This window comes from Lactuca serriola, chromosome 5, assembly GCF_051521515.1.
Source record: "Lactuca serriola cultivar US96UC23 chromosome 5, Lser_US96UC23_V15, whole genome shotgun sequence".
Lineage (NCBI taxonomy): Eukaryota > Viridiplantae > Streptophyta > Magnoliopsida > Asterales > Asteraceae > Lactuca > Lactuca serriola.
In genome coordinates, this window is record NC_136412.1 from 116,094,059 (window position 1) to 116,100,087 (window position 6,029).

Here is a 6,029-nt window from a genome sequence, read left to right on the forward strand (position 1 = left end):
TCTTGATTTCTTCGGGAAGAAGGACCCCATTGCTAGTAGATGGTGGTTGGCGGACATTAGGAACGCCTTTCGGTCTAGCCTCTGTCCCGAGGAGGCGAAGGTCAGACTTGCATCTTGTCTTCTGAAGGACAAAGCTCGTGATTGGTGGGAGGAGGTAGGCCACGCCTTGGGAGGCGAGGCTGTCGAGGCAATGACATGGGATGACTTTATAGTGAGGTTCATGGCTGAGTTTGCACCAGTGATCGAGGTCCAGTAGTTGGCGAGGAAGTTTCTGTACCTTCGCCAGACTATTGAGACAGTGGCAGAGATTACTACCATGTTTAGGGAGAAGGCCTTGCTAGTTCTGCAATATGTGGTGGATGAGGAGATGAAGAAGGCCCGATATCAAGATACGTTGAAAGATGAGATACGGGAGTTTGTGAGTATATCTAGCTGCTAAACATTGGAGGACATGATAGCTCGGGCTCACGAGCGGGAGATTGTTTTTAGAGTATGTGAGGAAAAGGAAGTCGGTTCAGGCTCTGGCATCAGAGGGTTCGGGCAAGAGGCCCAAGGGTTATGATTCAAGATTGAGGGGACATCAGGGTCGGGGCCGCTCTGGCAAATGCGGTAGGATGCATGATTGGGTCTTTAGGGTGGGTGGTTCTCGCTGCTTCAAGTGTGGCATGACGGGTCACTTCAGCAAGGGATTACACTACCACCACCACCACCTAGGTATCTAATCTGATTTCCTTTCATTATAGCCAGAGGGGAAAAAAGAAGGCCAACTGCCCAAGTTTAGCAGTGGTAGGACTAGTTGCAACACCTGCCCCGACGACTTTGAGAATCACTGATGGCCGCCAGGACAAGGCAGAGGTGCCAGTTATGAGGAGCAGAGCATTTCAGCTGACAACTGAGGAGGTTCGTGCAACACCTGATGTGGTTACGTGTATGTATTTGATGAGAGATAATCTCTAGATCGTTTAGATCTTTCACAGGTTAATCAATGAAGAACAAACAATAATATCAAACAAGACAATGAACACAAGATAGAATCAATATAATGCTGGTGATTCAAACGTAGTCACGCCTCAGCAGAGCTCGATTAAGAACTTCCACTATAGAGGCGATCTAGGGTTTACAATACTATAATGAGAATAATAAAAGCGTTTTTTCCTAAAGATTCATGCATGCACTCTAAATACTAAAACCCTTGAATAAAATAATACACGGTTGGATAGGCCCAAACCCGTTACAAAACTGGGCTAACGAAAAACGAGCCCAAGACGAAACATCCAAATCCCAACAATCTCCCCCTTCGCGTCAATTGGGGCGAGACCTTCAATTCGGTTAATGGACAGCTGCTCGCTTCACTACCTTGAGCAAGCATGGAATCACAACAAGAAGAACATGGCAAAAATGGATATACCATCTTATCATATCTGTGAAGTACTTCTTGTCGCTTTCACTATTCTGCTTACATCTGTGAATGATTCCCAGAACATACTCCAAGCAAAAAGTAGTAAAGAGATGTTTATCAATTAGAGAGATCAAGCATTTCTTACCATCTTGCTTAGTGAACATCATCGAGTTTAACACCGGGTCAATCTTTCCCATTTTCATCTTGTTGACATTGCTTGCAGAACCAATAGGCAAAATGATAGGCTTCTTTCTGAGAACCAAAGCGACCTCTTGATCCATCTTAGCTACCTCCAGAATGTAGCAGACTAACAATCTTTTCAGATGATCAATTATTAGCTCGTACTCAACTGAGTTGGAGAGAAGAATGTTGTGCAAAACAATCCAATCATGCGGATTGATATTAGGTAGATCAGCAAGGGAGAAGGTATGCTCGGACATGGTCGAACCTCTAGTAACCTTGAACTTAACATTGATGAATTTCCCTGCTGCTTGAGGCTTAAGGACCCGAACTGTGACAATTTTCTGAGCACTCCAAGTAAGATATTAAGGTTGAGAAAACTCCAAATAGTAGTCGATTAGCTCACGATCAACCTTCGGGTCTGGATGTGGTACTTCTGCGATAGGAAGAAAGCAGTGAAAAACGAACGCTTTCCAAGTGATAGGCATATCAAACTGAGAGTCCCTTGTGTTTTCACAATCCAAAGACACTACCGGCTTAAGCCAATGAGTGCTAGGAGATTCGATGGCTTCTTTGATCAGCTTCTCCAGAGTCCAGAAGGGAAAGAGGGTTTTCTTGCTTTCTAGGAGATCATGAGCCTCCTTTGATCTTCTTTCTTTCTCTTCAGCTTCCTTTACAATTTTGGCGTTGAGATCGATTTCCCTTTCCCTTGCCTTTCGCTTTAGAGCTTCAACTATTGTTTCCTTTTCCTCATCACTGTCATCCACAGTACCCTTGCCTTTATCCTTAAGGCCCGAACCCGAAACATGCTTAGTCTTCTGTTGTTCTGTGACAACCCGAAGTTTATTCCATCGATGTAACCCGTATTTTTCAATAAAAGTCGTCTTTATCGATTCGTTTCGTTTACGTCTTAAATTAGATTATTTAATCTGAGACCTTTATTATGACCTCGTGAGTGTTCAACCCTGTTAGTAACGCATGAAAACACCCCAAATTATTATTTGGAAAATTTTTAGTTTTATCCCGTCGGGTTACAAACAACTAAATCGGGTACGACCAAAAGCCCCGTTTAACGTCGGTATCGGGTAGATTTCCACCGGGTCTCAAACTCTAACCGTATTTAAAGTTGAGTGAACCTCATTTCAGACTTTTTCACACTCTCTCACTACTCTCTCTCTCTACAAACTTAATCTTGATCCAAATTCACCCCCATTTCAAGCTCCAATTTGGTAAGAAATCCATCCTAGCTCATAGTGTATCATCTTTAGCTTCCAAATTCGTGATTAAATCATGAAATAGGACCAAGAACATGTGTTTACGGCCCTGAAGATGACTTGGCGCTACTCTGTCTGGGGATGGTTACCCCGGAGAGTAAAAAGATTGAGAGGTTCATCTAGGGGTTGACCCAGCTAACCAAAGGAAACGTTTTAGCTGCGAAGCCAGATACCTACGACAGCGCCAAATGCTTAGTGCAAACTTTGATTGATCATAGTGATGACCTTGAGGAAGCGGCCACCACTCCTGAACTGACAAAGAGGAGTGGCGAGAAAAGGAAATTTTGGAAAAAGAAGAAGAGTCAGCCTTCTCAGGAGTCCTCGAAGAAGCAGCAAACGGTGGCAGTCCGCGCTGCTACTACCCCTGTTGCTGTTTCTGCCATCGGATCCACAACTCAAACACCTACCAGTAGGTATGCTGGTACCCTCCCCATGTGTAACAAGTGCAACTATCATCACCTCACTTCCATCCCATGTCGGGTAGTGAATTGCAACAACTGTGGCAAAAAGGGCCACACTGCGAAAAACTGCAAGGCACCAACCCAATCAACAAACCAATCTTCCGGAGCGGGTGTCGGTCAGGCCTGCTACGGATGTGGCGAAGTTTGGCATTTTAAGAGGAACTGCCCCAAGGCGGCAACAACTGGCAACACTGGGAGAGTCCTAGCTTTGGGACGAGAGGAGGTAGTCGCCGATCCCACCGTTGTCTCGGGTACGTTCCTTCTCGACAACTCTTATGCTAGTATCATTTTCGATTCTGGTGCTAAACGTAGTTTTGTTAGCCATTCATTCAAACGCCTTCTTAAACATAATCCCCAACCATTAACCGAAACATTTACCATCGAGATGGCTAACGGTGAGAAAGAATGTGCTAGCGATATATTCATAGGTTGTACCCTTATCCTGAACGATCATTCTTTTCCCATTGACCTAATGCCAGTTTCCATAAAGAGCTTTGATGTTATCATTGGCATGGATTGGTTGAGTCCCAATCATGCTGATATCCTTTGTTATGAAAAAGCCATCCGTCTCAATCTCCCCTCTGACCAGACTCTCATGATCTATGGCGATAAGCTTAGCTCCAATCTTCGCATCATTTCCTGCATCAAAGCTCAAAAGCTTCTGCGAAAGGAGTGCCATGCATTCCTAGCCCATGTAATCAACGAGAAACAAGAAGTTAAAGACCTCGAGAGCATCCCCGAAGTCTACGACTTTCCTGATGTCTTTCCTGAAGAGCTCCCGGGAATTCCTCCCGAACGTCAAGTTGAGTTTCACATCGACCTAATTCCTGGAGCTACCCCCGTAGCCAAATCTCCGTATCGATTAGCGCCAGCAGAAATGCAGGAATTATCCAGTCAGCTTAATGAGCTAGTCAGCAAAGGGTTCATCAGACCGACTTCCTCACCCTGGGGAGCCCCGATATTGTTTGTAAAGAAGAAAGATGGATCCTTCCGGATGTGCATCGACTACCGTGAGCTGAATAAGTTGACCGTCGAAAACCGGTATCCTCTTCCTCGAATAGATGACCCCTTTGATCAACTTTAGGGAGACAGCTACTTCTCGAAGATAGACCTCAGATCAGGGTACCATCAGCTTCGAGTTCACGAGAATGATGTTTCCAAGACAGCATTCAGGACTCGATATGGACACTACGAGTTCGTAGTGATGCCCTTCGGTCTAACCAATGCACCGGCTGTGTTCATGGACTTGATGAACCGGGTGTGTCGCCCCTTTCTAGACAAGTTCTTCATCGTGTTCATTGACGTCATACTTGTCTACTCCAGAAGTGAGGAAGATCACAAACAACACATGAGATTAGTGTTGGAAACCCTTAGATCCGAAAAGCTGTACGTGAAATTCTCCAAGTGCGAATTCTGGATTCGGAAAGTAGCTTTCCTTGGTCACGTGGTAAGTGAGGAGGGTATACACGTGGACCCTTCCAAGATCAAAGCGATAGAGAATTGGTCGGCATCGAAGACACCCACAGAAATCCATCAATTCTTGGGTCTCGCCGGCTATTATCGGAGATTCATCCAGAATTTTTCCAGAATCGCCACTTAACTACTGTGACACAAAAAGGTGTACCCTTTTGTTGGAGTGAAAAGCAAGAAACTGCGTTCCAAATGTTAAAGCAAGCCTTGTGCAGCGCACCTATCCTGTCCCTGCCCAAAGGGACTGAGGACTTCATTGTTTACTGCGATGTGTCCAATCAAGGTTTAGGCTGTGTGCTTATGCAAAGGGGAAGAGTTATTGCTTATGCTTCGAGATAGCTGAAGGCACACGCAGTTAACTACACAACTCACGACTTGGAGTTAGGAGCAGTAGTCTTTGCACTAAAGATTTGGAGACATTATCTCTATGGAACCAAGTGCACTATCTTCACTGACCATAAGAGCCTGCAACACATCTTCAATCATAAAGACTTAAAGATGAGGCAACGGCGATGGGTAGAGCTGCTCAGTGACTACGAGTGTGAAATCCGCTACCATCCCGGCAAGGCCAATGTGGTAGCAGATGTCCTTAGCCGAAAGGAGAGTTCAAGCTGCAAGGTGAAGGCATTGACGATGACTATCCATTCCCACTTATCTGCACAGATCCGAGAAGCCCAGTTAGAAGAACTCAAATCAGAGAACGTGCCAAATGAAGCCTTGAGAGGAATGGATAAGAATTTTGAGATCAGAGGTGACGGAGTCTATTGCTTCATGAATCAGATTTGGACCCCAAAGTTCGGAGGATTTAGAGAGGTTGTTATGAATGAAGCACACAAGACCAAATACTCTGTGCACCCGGGTTCAGACAAGATGTACCTAGACCTCAAGAAACAATATTGGTGGCCAAACATGAAAGCCAAGATTGCTACCTTCGTGGGCAAGTGTCTGACTTGCGCCAAGGTAAAAGTTGAGTATCAGAAGCCCTCGGGTTTGCTCCAGCAGCCCGAGATACCCGAATAAAAATAGGAGATGATTACCATGGATTTCATCACCAAGTTACCCAAATCTCCAAGTGGGTACGATACTATTTCGGTAATTGTCGATCGTTTGACAAAATCTGCTCACTCCATTCCGATTAAAGAATCATTCAAGATGGAAAGACTTACACGAACCTACATACAAGAGATAGTTCGGTTGCATGGTGTGCCTACGTCCATTATCTCCGATCGAGATAGCAGGTTTACC